We start from the raw sequence: 13,731 nt of genomic DNA on the forward strand, positions 1-13,731 counted from the left end.
ACACTCAGGGACTCACTGAGGCTACATGAAGTCTGTACTTTAGGACTGAAAAGGAGCTGGAAAAGGTGCTGTTAAAACCTTATCATTATTCAGGAGTCTTTCTAATTGTTCTGGCTGGAGAATTTTTGGCCACTCTGTGCTAATATTCATAAATATTCTTCAAAGAAAATAAATGGGAACATTAAAATTCTTCCTATCTTCTTATTAGGAAAAAGCTAAGTGAGAAATAACCTTGAGGGGTAGCTTTCAAATTCTACTTGAACAAGGAAATGGAAAAAACCCCACCAACCTTGAATCTAGGTATCTTCTGCTTCCTTTAAAATCTAAGGTCACTATGCTTTAAGAATTACCACAGTGCAAAACAAAACAAAAGAATTGTAGCATGTTGAACTGCTGAAAGCAACACTTAAAAGTGCTTTTATTTATAATGCCTCAATGTAATTTATAAGTTATTAAATATTTGCAATATTTGTTTTATGTTACAATGAGTCCCTTTACTGGTTCTTTTTAAGCATTTCAACAACACAATCATTTACCTATTTTTTCTTTCAAAGCTGAAAGCAAAACAAAAGCAATACTTGACATAAATTCCAGTGGTAATTACTTTCTTTTAATTCCTTTTTTTCAGTACTTCCATTTCAATAAAGATGACATCATTAGACCATTACTTTAATTTTAATATTCAATATCTTAACAAAATGAAAAGTCAGTAGAGTTTTCCCAAGGGCAATAATTCTGTAGAGTACATGTGCATGAAGTTCAGACACATTTTCAAGCATCAAGCACTGAAAGACTACCATTTGGGAATTAATGATTTACTATATATATGGCTGAAAAGAAGGTTTTCTTTGCTGTTTTCTTCTTTTTTTTTTTCTGTATTGTGTATGCACAGTTCATGTTTATGAAAGAGTTTTAAACAAATATTATCAGTACATTGAAGAAAAACTGCAAAGAAGGAAGTTGCTGTTATTCTAGGTCTTTGGGGCTAAATACCCCAAATACATCCTTTTAATAGAAATGGATTTTTTAATAGTCAGACCTTAGAAGCTGTGGGTATCAGTGATGAAGTACACTAGAGAAACATGGGCTTCTTTACAAAGTCATCTTCACTTCTTCCACTGTATTTGTTTTTGTATTGTTAGGATTTAGGATTTTCTATGAGTAAAATTCATGGCTGGGGAATTGATCTTCAGGAAAAAGACTGGGTGCAAAAGACAGGGCCATCTCTGTTAATTAGAAGGAAGCAGGTAGATATTGTGACTGTAGGTCAGAAAGTATTACAAATGATCCCCTGAGAAAACCTTTTAAATGAATGATGGGTAAAAAAGTAAAACGACATAACTTTCTTTATGGTCTTTCTCATTTAGATTTGGTTGTTGGAACACTGATGGACAATACATAAATTACTACATGAGTAGTGTCATGAGACTCCTAAATACTCGTGTTTAGTGAGGGAAGTTAATGACAAAGACAGACTGAAATAAATCTGCATTTCCTATTTTTAACTGAATCTTCTGTTTTACTGCAACATGAATTCCAGTATTTGACATTTCTCCATTGGAAACAGCAGAAGTTGCTCTTATTTCAAAGCAGTTCCTTGCTGCCTGTTACCTTTTAGGTGCTGATCAAGGTTCACAAAAGTCTGGTATGTTGCATATGTTCTCTGACTGAAGATGTCTTATGGGATGATTGATTACTTTTAACACTTCTCAGTGAAATACCTATCACACTTCTCTTAATTAATTTAATCTGATGACATTTGTCAGATATAGGAAAATAACACCATATCTAATCAGGTAAATCTGAAACACTTTTTATTTTTAGTAATTTCTGTTCCCTTTCTAACTCTCATTTTGCCAGCCACAACAGAATTCATTTCACCTAGCCTTAGACTTGATAAATTGATTGTTTAATCTTAGCTCCATCTAGAGACAATGCAAAGAGAAATGTTTCAGAGCAATGTCTTCTGCCTATTCATGTAGTTAGAGTTGCTTCTCTCAATGAAGGAAGATCCTGTTAAGCTACATAGGTATGTTGTGGGCCAACCCTGGCTTGCTGCCAAACCTACATCCAACTGCTGTCTTAAAGAGAACTGAGGAGAAAATAAAATGCAAAAACGTGGGATAGGGAGATCACTTACCAAGTACTGTCATAGGCAAAGTAGTCTCAAATTTGGGAAATTTAATTTAATTTGTTGTCACTTAAAATAGATTTGGATAGCAGCAAGCAAAGAACAACATTTCCACCCCGTTCATTCCCAATTCCCCTACTTCCAGTCCCACCCCAACTGACATATAACTAGCTGTCAGTAACAGTTCCTCTCTGCCACTTCATGCTCAAGGCTTCCCCACTGTAGCTTGGGCTCTCCATTGTCCACAGCCTTTCAGGAGTATCTAACTTCTCTGGTGTAGGGTGTTCCATGTGTATGGAGATGCACTCCACCATGACTTCCCCACAGGCTGCAGGTGTCTCCTTATCCTCTTCCTTCTCTGACCTCAGTGTCTGCAGGGCTGTGTTTTACACTTTTTGTTCCTTCCTCCCTCTGTTAAATGTTTTAAACCCTTTCTTGAATACATTTTCCCTGAGATGTCCCCACACCAGATGTGCCCTGCAGTGGGTGGGTTGGATCCAGCTGGAACCGTCTGTGTCTGGCATAGGGAAGCCCTGGCCTCTCCTCACAGAGCCTCTCTGCAGCCCCTGCTGCCAGCAGCTTGCCAACTATGCCCCATACAACACAATACCTTGATGGCTAAAGATAGGTAACAGGAAAAATTTTCTGTGAAATAGAATACTTAAAATTGTAGGAAATAGGCCAGTTTTGTGGAGGAGACTTTTAAGGACCATAAAACTATACTTGCGTGTGTATACCACATGCAAAGCCCCACAAGGAACTGATTCAACCCAATTTAGAAATTTTGGCATATATATTTATTTTGCATGTAGGTGACTGTTCATATTCAGTTTAGATGTTTATTTTCTTTTTTTTTTTCATTTATTGATTTAGATATTGCTAGTACTATAAACAGTCAGTTTAAGGAGCTTAACAGTCAGTTTCAGAAGCTCAGAACTCAGTTTTTAAGATCCAGAACATAGGCATTAGACAAAATTTTAGGATAGAGACTTGATTTTTTTGGAAGTCAAATGAATAACTTAATTATTAAATATAGTAAAAAAAGAGTTCTTTACTGTGAGGTTGATGAGGCACTGAAAGAGGTTGCCCAGAGTAGCAGAAAGGATCAAGGTCAGATTGGATGGAACTTTGAGCAATTGGATCTACTGAAAGGTGTCCCTGGTGATGGCAGGGGGATTGGAACTAGAACATAGAATCATACAATTGTTAAGGTTGAAAAAGACCTCTAAGATCGAGTCCAGCTATTAGCCTAGCAACAGTGTTGACCACTAAATCATATCCCAAACTGCCACAGTCCCACACCTTTTTAACACTTTTTCCTAATAACTAATCTAAACCTCATCTCGTGCAACTTGAGGACATCCTCTGATCTTTCAGGTCCCTTTCAACCCAAATAATTCTTTGACTCCATGATTCTATCTCTGCAGATGAGCAAATCTGGTGCCACTAATACTGTTTCTTCAAATGGAGTGGAAAACCATATAAATTATCATCAGAAAGGGAATTAATATGTTTATTATATAAATATATTATATTGCATGACCTTTTTAGAGTTTCTGATATAAGCACAATATTAAAAATCACAAAGTTGGTGACTAGTACATTCAAAGCTGTGGTATAACCTGTTGCCTGTTTAAGGAGACCTGCACTAACACGGTTGTCTAAATAGTTTCCTCACATCTTCAAGAAGGACATTTCCAGTATAAAGCCATCTTAAAACACAAATTCAGCTAAAATATTTAAAGTAACTTAAAAAAAAATAAAGTGTCTGTGGGAAAGAAGACACTGCTTAGGACATCCTCCACTTGCTGATTAAGACAAAACTTAAAAAAAATATTCTTAATTATTTAGAAATATTTCTTACTCTTTTTGGACTGTATTAACCTCATAAAATATCCCCAACTAATTCCCATGTTAATATAAAAACTGATAAGGAATATTTTATAAAACCCTTCATTAATGTTATGGAAAATGTTGAATAAATAATAAATTACTTGCTTTGTTGGTAGTGTATTTACTCTGGAAGAATGGTGATGCCAACTCAAGGTATGAAAGCTTTTGATATATCCCTCTTTTTTAATTCATCTTTTCCATCTTTAAAAGCAGTGTAGAAACACAAATAACAACCATAGGACTGGATGGCCCAGGGAATTACTAATCAGGATAAGAGCCAGTTCTTGCTTTCCTACTAATAGAAATTTATCTTGACTTGCTACCAAAGGTTGTGACTATATAACAATTCAATGGAATATGCAATGGAATATTTGTAACACTTAGTTGTGATCTCAGCCTATGGCACAGCCCTCACATATAAAATAATTCCACTACTAGTAGTATCAATAAAGTTGTCATGGACTGAATGGTAGAGACACAGAATTGATGTCTCTTCCCCTCAGTCTCACAGGACAGTGTGGGAACTTTATGCTGCAGTTTCCCATGGTGCAAATAAAGAGTAATTCTTTCTGAGGATGACAGGAAAATGTTTTCATGAGCATGAAAATTCATCTGTATTAAAGTGAAGAAGGGCAGTATGTTGGAGGAAGCTTTGACAGCAGAGGGTAGTACAATAACATTACAAAAATGTCAGACTTGAAAGGATCTACACTAATGAGTCAATCTCAAGCAAGACACCTCCTTTGGGAAGACTCTTTGGAAGGAGGAATGCAGTTAGCAGTCTAGCTGTTAGACACATCTCATTTTTACATTTGTTTTTTAAGCAGCTGACTTGATAAAAAATGTCCTCATTAACTTTATTTTCTACTTTCAGCATGCATTTTTTATAGCCGATTCACTCCATTCAGCTTAATATGTCTGCTCTTAACTCATTTCTTGACTTTGCAACTGAGACTACCTACAATGCAGAATTTTGCTGAATGCTTTCTGAAAGTTCGTGTAATGTTCATATCTCCTTTGTCTAGGTTGACAGCCATATCCTCTGAGAATTCCAATGAGTTAGTGAATCTTTACCTCCCTTGTCTCTCCTTAGGCCATTTTAAAATAATGGCATTATGTTGGCTGCTCTCCAGTCATCTCAGATTTCACTTGATCTATTTTGAAGAGCAGAAGTACATAAAAATGTCTGCCAAAGCTTCTTCAATTTCTCTGCTTATTTCCTTAACCCTTTGGACATACACTATTTGGTCATGGCCCAATCAATTTTAGAAGCCATTTCACCTTATAATAACCATATTTGACACACTCTGTACATATCTTAATTCCTAATCATCCATCTCCATAAATATAATTTCACATATAGTGAAATACCTACTCTGATCCTTTATAAGGCCTTATACAACCATTTTATAGGGTATCCTCCATCCCCTTATACTCTTCCTAGGAGATGAATTGCAACATGAAAGTTTCTTTCAAGAATAAGGATGTGTCCAGAGCTCAAGACTGGGCTAATGAATTGGTTTACATACAGAGTTTCAATTATTTTTGTGTTTCTTTCCTGCTGTAGGGAGGAAGCAGCCTGCAAATGAATTCCATCTGATAGTTATTTGCTTCTTTATGACAATGTGCTGACCAAGAAAGATTGTTCTTCTCAACGACGTGCAATCTGAAGGTTCGCAGCACCGTCACGGAAGCAAGAACTACTTTTCTTCTCTGCATAGACATGTCACAATCACCATGATTTTCTCTTTAAAGGACCTCAAGAAGTTAGGTAGTCTGTCCTCCTACCCCAGAGTAAAATAGTGTTTTCTTCTCTTTGTATCTTTCAGTTATGAAGGTCCCATAACCACCTTGAGCAATCTGTTCAATGCTTATTTATACTTGAGGTTTTCAACCTTTCCTTAATTTTTTTATATAATTCTTAGAAACAAGATTAAAAAATAATATATGCTACTGCACACATTACAGCAGTTGAAAAACCTCTTAATGTTTCTGTGTGTGAGACACTGATTAAGCCTAACAAAAGTTTAGAGACAGAGCCTGGGGCTGATCCTAAACACTTACAAGATCTATTTGATGTGAGTTGTCCCACTGAAATCAAGATGACAGCTGATTATAAATACTTTATATTGTCATTTAACAATGTTTTTTAGCTGTACAAGCTTTCAGTATTGAGCAGTATGCTAATTCTGAGGTACTTTTATGAATGCAACACTGATCCTAGCTGGATCATGTGCAGGAAGTGAAACTAGAGCCTTTGAATTTAACAGAAAAGGCTGTTACTGAGTCACATTTGTAGTTATATCCACTTGAAAGCATTATTAAATTAGGAAATCTCTGTACATGTCTTCTCTTCCTGATCACTGGAAAAAGCCCAAAATTATGCTGACATGACTGCTTCAACCTAACGCTAGATATTGAAAAAAAAACCAAAGCTATAAAATTCTATGGTCCAGACATGAGCTGGTATCATTTAATGGTCTATATCAAATAATGATCCAATGTGAAACATCAGAGTCATGGAATCTTACATGGAATCTGAGACAAAGGTTCACAAGTTACTTGCCTGAGACCACAAGCCAAGACTGAACACCTGTGCATGTACAACAGGTCATCTGGTAAATTCTGACTCATTACTCTGCTCTAACTTTTGTGATTATTTTTTGAAGAACTTCTGCTTGGGCTTAATTAGGCAAAATGAAGATTTTGACACTGAAAAGTTAAAGAGTAGAATTCAGGCACTGATTGTGGAGACCCATTTCTCCACTTCTTCACATTTGAGTGTATTGGTCATATGTGATCATTTTAAACACCATTTTAAAGGCAATTTTTAATAGCAGAAATAGTACCCTGGAATTCCATGCTTTCTAAAGACACTAGCCTTTTAGAAAATTTGCCTTTGCCTCTTACATTGAAGATTCTAATGGTTACTGAGCAAGCAAATCATGCTGTCTCTTTGTTAAGGTAAGGAGAGGAAGCTATACTGAATGATATACACTAAATTCTTCTTTTCCATTTTTCACTGATGACAGCTGATAAAAGTATTCTTTTTCTAATTTTTACTCTGCTTTTACTTGTTCATGTCTTTTGCTAAGTCCCAGAGAAGAGGACCAGAACCACATGCTCTTTTGTCTTATGTTGTTCCTATTATATCTTTGAATTGTATAGGTCTGTGTAACTGACCTTTGTATTGCATTGCATTGCATTGCAAATTGCAGCCTAAGTTATGCTTCCCAATTATATGCTGGAAATCATTTGTCATACTTTAAGAAAAATGCTCACAGGACAACAGAGCCCTATCAGAGCTCACAGGAGGGCTAGACATATTGTCATTTGTTACATTAAAATTTTAACAGATGGGTCTCAAAAGCAAGGTTATCAGCCCAAACACACCAAGAAATTTTTATGATCACATACACCATGTGATTGCACTCAAGATATCTATTCCATAATATTCCCTGGCACTGAGGTAAGGCTGACAGGCCTGTAGTTCCCCAGATACTCCTTTCAATCCTTTTTGTGGATGGACATCATATATGCTAACCTCCAGTCAAGTTGAACCTCCCTGCTTAGTCAGGAGTGCTGATAAATATTTCGAAGTGGCTTGGTGAGCACTTCCACCAGCTCCCTCAGTACTCTTGGGTGGCTTCCATCTGACCCCATAGACTTACTTGTTTCTAAGCAGCAGCTCACTGACCTTTTGCCCCCTCACATAGGGGATTCATTCTGTTCCTCATCCCTGTTTTCCAGCTGAGAGAGCTGAGTACCTGGAGAACAGCTGGTCTTACTATTACAGACTGAGGCACAGAAGGCATTAAGTCCTTCTGCATTTTCCTCATCCTTTGTCATTCTCTCTCCCTCTGCATCCAATAAAGGATGGAGTTTCTCCTTAGCCCTCCTTTTCTTGCTGATGTCTTTAGAGAAACATTTTTATTGTCTTTTATGGCAGAGCCAGATTAAGTTCTACTTGGGCATTGGTCCTTCTAATTATTTTCTCCCTGCATAACCTCACGATATCCATCTGAGCCGCCTGCTCCTTCTTCCAAAGATCATAAACTCTCTTTTTCTCCCCTGAGTTCCAGCCAAAGCTCTCTGTTCAGCCTGACTGTTGTAACCCACTGATTTGTTTTCTGGGATACGGCAATGGCCTGCTCTTCCATCTTCTTGATTTTCTTTTTGAAGAATGTCCATCCTTCCTGGACTCCTTTGCCCTTCAAGACTGTCTTCGAGGGACTCTGTTGACCAGGTTCCTAAACAAGTCGAAGGTTGCCCTTTGGAAGTCCAAAGTTGCAGTTCCGCTGACTCCCCTCCTTACTTCTCTGAGAACCGAAAAGTCTGTCATTTCATGAATGGTATGACCAAGATGTCCCCTATCCATCCAAGATCACTACTTAGGACTAAGAAGTTGCTGCTTGATTTCATAGGCAGTGTGTTGTCACGCTTCTTTGTTCTATGATGGGGTCCTCAACAACACCTGTTTGGTCAAGTGCCTAGGACCTTCAAGGCTGCTAAGGAAGGGAGTAATTGGCCTGGCACACAGGAATCTTGAGACTGGTACAGAGTAGAAGTAGAAATAAGTTTTATTTTATTTTTCTTCTTGGTTAACAGGATCTTCGGCCCTAATAGTGGGAGGACAGGAAAGGAAGAGTGACCCACTTGGTCACAGAGAATGGCTGCTTGCTTTATAAACTAGTGTAAGTTATACTAACCACATTACCAGGGATGTGGAGCAGGGTAATACTGGTTACATATGGCCTCTCCTTGGGTCCTAGGGTTGATGAAATGAATTTTCTTCAGGAAGAAGACAGACATAGCAAATTACCATCCCAAGCTCTTTGCCAGGAGGCATCTTATCCTTAAGCCAATGATTTCTTCTTGCTCATTTGGATTACATTGACATAATTTTTATGGTTTTTAGATAGTAGAATTAGCTTATTTGTTATTTTCTTCATTGGCTTGCAATTTGATAACATATCTGAATTTACTGTCTGTGTTCTGCTTTAAATGCACTGGATATTTGTTCTTTGTTATCTTTCTTCTCTCTGTAACAGGTTTTACTCAGTTACCAAAAATCAGACTATCAAAAGACAACACTATCTTGTCTTGGACCACTGGATGTTGTGGACTGATAGTTGCTGCTCACTTCTTAATATGAAATAATTAGTCAGATCCATACATAATATAAATAAAGATTTTGCCAGTAAATTTGGCAGTGGTTAGTAATATCTGGATGTATTCCCTATTTACAGTACACTGAGACATAAATTAGATTTTGTAGTGCTTGTAAATAATTGATAGCAAGCTAACTGATGGCATGCTGTAAAGTGTTTTTTTGTTTTATTTCCTGAAGGAATAAATATGTGATCATCTTCATTGGAATCTGAAATTCATTTGGAAACTGACTTACTGACAAAAATTGTAATGGCCTGGAATAGCTGCTATTTCTTAAAAAAAACCAAAAATCCCCCAAAAAAACCCAGCCATGAGAAGAGTTTAAAGGTTGTTGGGACAAGATGGTAGAAAGACAAAATAAAGAACAGTAGTGGACATTATTTCTATCTTATTCACTAATCTCTAAAATGATCCAAATATCTCATAAGAGACTCAGTATATTATCGTGACTGAGAGCCTATGTACTCTTTTCACTACCTTCACTGAATGAGGAAATCTGACAAAATTTCTTACATAAATCACATTTACGTCATAAAACATAAAATTTACCCCTTCGACATTTGTGTTGAAAATACTGGAAGGATTATGTCTGAAGGAGGGCTTCAGACTTCTGCAGTTTCAGCAGTTATGTAACAGTGTTGTGTACTTTATCCTGTCTCTGACTCCTGCTAAGAAGATGTGCATTTGATTTGTTCCTATTAGGCTCATGAACAGTATAGGAAAAATGTCAAATTTACAACAATAAGATTCATTTAGTTGGGTACACAATCATTCATCTTAATTATGTCTGACACCTTCACCATTATAAAATCAGTTTCCCAGAAGAAGAGAAACTCACATTCTGTCTCCTTTAGGAATCCTTCATTGAAGGAGACTAGTTATTTCAGTCATCTGAGGAAGCTAGTAGTGTAGCTGAAGCATCAGGGAAAAAAAAGGAATATTCATCAAGAGCAGGGAAATACTACACTGTCATGCCTGATCACCATAACTCCTAACCAAACTTCTTTCTTGGAGGGTACTAGACTATAGTATGCAAGATTTTGAAGCAGGAGATGTATAAAATTTAACAAAAGGCAATGATTTACACCTTTTGCCTTCATTGAAATAAATGATAGCTCAGAGAAAAATATATTAAAACATTTTTTTTTTAATGGGGTATATTTTATTTATATTATGCAAGGAAAAAGAGATAATGTAACCACTAAAAAAAACACTCTAAGCATCTTGATTGCCTGCATAGAATACTAGTTGTAACCAAATTAAGACACATTACCATATGCATAATATAAAATTAAATCAATTTTTACCTTGATAAGCAAATAATAAAATAAACCCATTATTATTACAACCATCATTAATGTAGAATTGTCCTATTGTAGCACTTACACAATGCATGTTTAACTGTTCACAAAAGGATAAGTAAAACTGCTAAGTCAGATGCCATGTCAGATGAGGCATTAAATATGATCTCTGTCTTTCAAATGGTCTTTTCCCCTCAAAGATAATAATACAGGAGGATGGAAGATCTTAATTTTAAAATATGTCAATTTGTGGAGGATAGAAGATCTAGTACAAATTTGAATCTTAATAAATGCTGTTATACAGCTACATACATAGGACTTATAAAAATTAGACTACAAAGTCTCTGTAAATATATCACCTCTCTCAAAACATTTTCAACAAGAAACAACATTCAGAAGAGTACTAGGATTAGGGAATAAAAACATTACCTGTATTGTACTGTCCCCATCTGAGAGGCGATCATTGTTCAGTCTTTTTCTTACAGAGACAATCTCAAACTACAAGAAAAGTATCTCCTGCTTTTATCTTTCTCTGCTTAATATTTCTGCAAAATGAAAGTTTCTTTTAACTAATTTATTAAGGAAGACAAGTGTAAACGATCTGCAAATAATTTTGATTATTGAGAGATGGAGTGGTTCTGAAATGACAGAAAGTTGAAGCTGAATGTGCCTCAGTATGCCATCAGTAGATTAACTATTTTTCATTCTGTCCCTTACCTCTATGTTTTTTGAGGCAAGACCTTTTCTTGACATGTAAACAAAGTAAAGTTTCATAGCTTGATTTGAGGAAAAACCCTCGTAGTAGTATTGAGAATTACGATGATGATGATGATGATGATGATGATGATGATGATGATGATGAAGATGATGATGATGATGCAGCTAAGACAGAGGCTCTGAAAAAATTCAGTGCCCCAATATAGACAACTGTAATCAGAGGATTGGGTTACATTTCAGTAACAATGCTGGCATAGTAGTTGCCAGTGAGCTCGTAACTGCTTCATTACCCATGCTTGACCCCTTGTGATGAATATGCTGAGCCATGACAGATTCAGATGGCAAGGGAACAAGCAAATTAATTACTTTCCCAAATTAAATTTTTCATCAGAATTGTAATGAAAAATTAAAAATGCCACTAGGGGTTGAAAATGCCCAAACTAAGTGCCAAATTCTGGTCTACTGTCAGTTGAATTGCTCTGGCTTAATCGTGAACTGAAATGTAAATTTTTCCTAATTCTAGTCAACAGCTCTATTGTGACATGCGAGACATTATTTCTAAGGATAGGCTTACTTAATGAGTACTTACCTGGGCTTTTTTGTGAAGTCACAATAGAGCTTCATTCAATAAGTGCCAAAACATTTAGATACCTTTGAATTCATTTTACATTTTCTTTTTAAAGTGGTCTAACAAACAAAGCAGATATATTTTAAATACTCTCAAATGTAAATGAGATTTTTCCTGATTATTAAGAAATTTACATTTCAATGAAATAATATTTTAATGTTTTTCTTTCCATAAGTGGGTAACATGGTGTACTTCAGTTCTCCTATCAAACTGAACATGTCTACTATTGCACCTGTTTCCAGTGGTCACTTGGTACTTTGAATGGGCAACAAGCAAACTAACAGGAAGTAATCTTATCCTCAAGTTGATCAAGAAAATTAAAAACAAGAACAAAAGAAAAACTAAAAAAACCCCAAACCATCAAACAAGAAAAACAACCAAAACCCAAAACCCACAACCCAAAACCCACAACCCAAAACAACATACAATGATAACCAGCAAATTTATGGTAAGAATTTGCCTTGTTGGAAATGGTAACTTTAAGAAGCTATGGAAGGGAAGATTGAGTTTTTAATGCAAATCACTGAACTACAGAAATCTGAAGGTGAAATTTGCAGTGGTTGTATTTAAACTATAGAATATTATCGAGCTAAATCTAATAGTGTTCTCCAGTCATGTTCTGGTGGTCTCTAATCATGTTCTGACCCTACATTTGGAATTCATAAACTCCAGGTCATCTTCTTCTTCTATATGGGCAAACCTCAGTTCCTATGAAAGGAGAAGTCTGATGGAAAGGCTGTTCTGGTACATCCAGCTTACCCCCAAAATAAATAACCAGGTAAGTAATAGTCAGAGGCAAACAGCAGCGCAGGTAGTAAGTTTAACTTTCTTCACTGGCATCACATGGACTCTGAACAATTACTTTAGATTACTTCTGTGACACTAAAGCTAAGTGGGATATATTCTATAAATAGGTGCTTGGTTTGTACCTAGCTCAAGATACTGGATCACTTATTTAAGATTCAGTTGTCCATCTGTATACTATCTTTCATCTTCATGCTACTACCTATTTGAGACGAAATGCACCTAATTGCATATTAACATAGTACATGGAAAAATCAGGTCTCAGTCTTGATAAGGACCATGGTGAACAACAGTTCTAAGAGTGGTTAACCAAATGTAAGCGAATATTAACAAAGTTTACATTTTGAATTACCACATAGCCCACCAAAAATTTCATCTTCAAAATGCAAGTTTCTATTAGCAAGAAATTCAACAACACACCAGACAGCTGAATTCTTGTTCTGCCATTTTGTAAAAAGTTTTACCTGCCAAGATTTAATTACATGTATAGCTTAAAACCTCCTGGAGACGCTGTTTTTCTTTCTAATGAATCAGAAGACACTTAACATATACTACCCTATGTGTCAAGACTGGTTCTCCTTTTTGTCCTTCTTCTGACTTGTAGAGTACAGATTAACTTGACTTTGCTCTTTAAAAGACTAGAGTAAAACTGATAAAGAGTGATGGTCTGTGATTTACTTTGACATCAGAGAGGAAAATGTGCATTTTTAAATGCTCTAGTGATGATTCATCTAACTTTAGATTAATAATACCTTGCATATTGCAAGCTATTAGACATTTGAAACCAGTAAGATATCTGTGAAACAATTCTCCACTAGAAAATAAAATCTTAAATGTAACTTAGATTCTGTCTAGTCATTCAAATTATGTTTCTGCACTCAGGCTCCTAAAGGTTCCATTAAGGTTCTGCTTCATCTAATAATCTCATGCTATGTATTAAACTTCATTTAATTGTAGCTCTTTTGCAGTTTGCTTGCTCCAGTTATGGTATTAAGAATATTTCTTTCTTTATATGTAGGAAACATACTATACAAGTAGAGAAAAGGTTTGATAAGACATGCAATAACATACAGTTCTGTAAAACT

The sequence above is a fragment of the Aphelocoma coerulescens genome, chromosome 3 (assembly GCF_041296385.1).
Source record: "Aphelocoma coerulescens isolate FSJ_1873_10779 chromosome 3, UR_Acoe_1.0, whole genome shotgun sequence".
Lineage (NCBI taxonomy): Eukaryota > Metazoa > Chordata > Aves > Passeriformes > Corvidae > Aphelocoma > Aphelocoma coerulescens.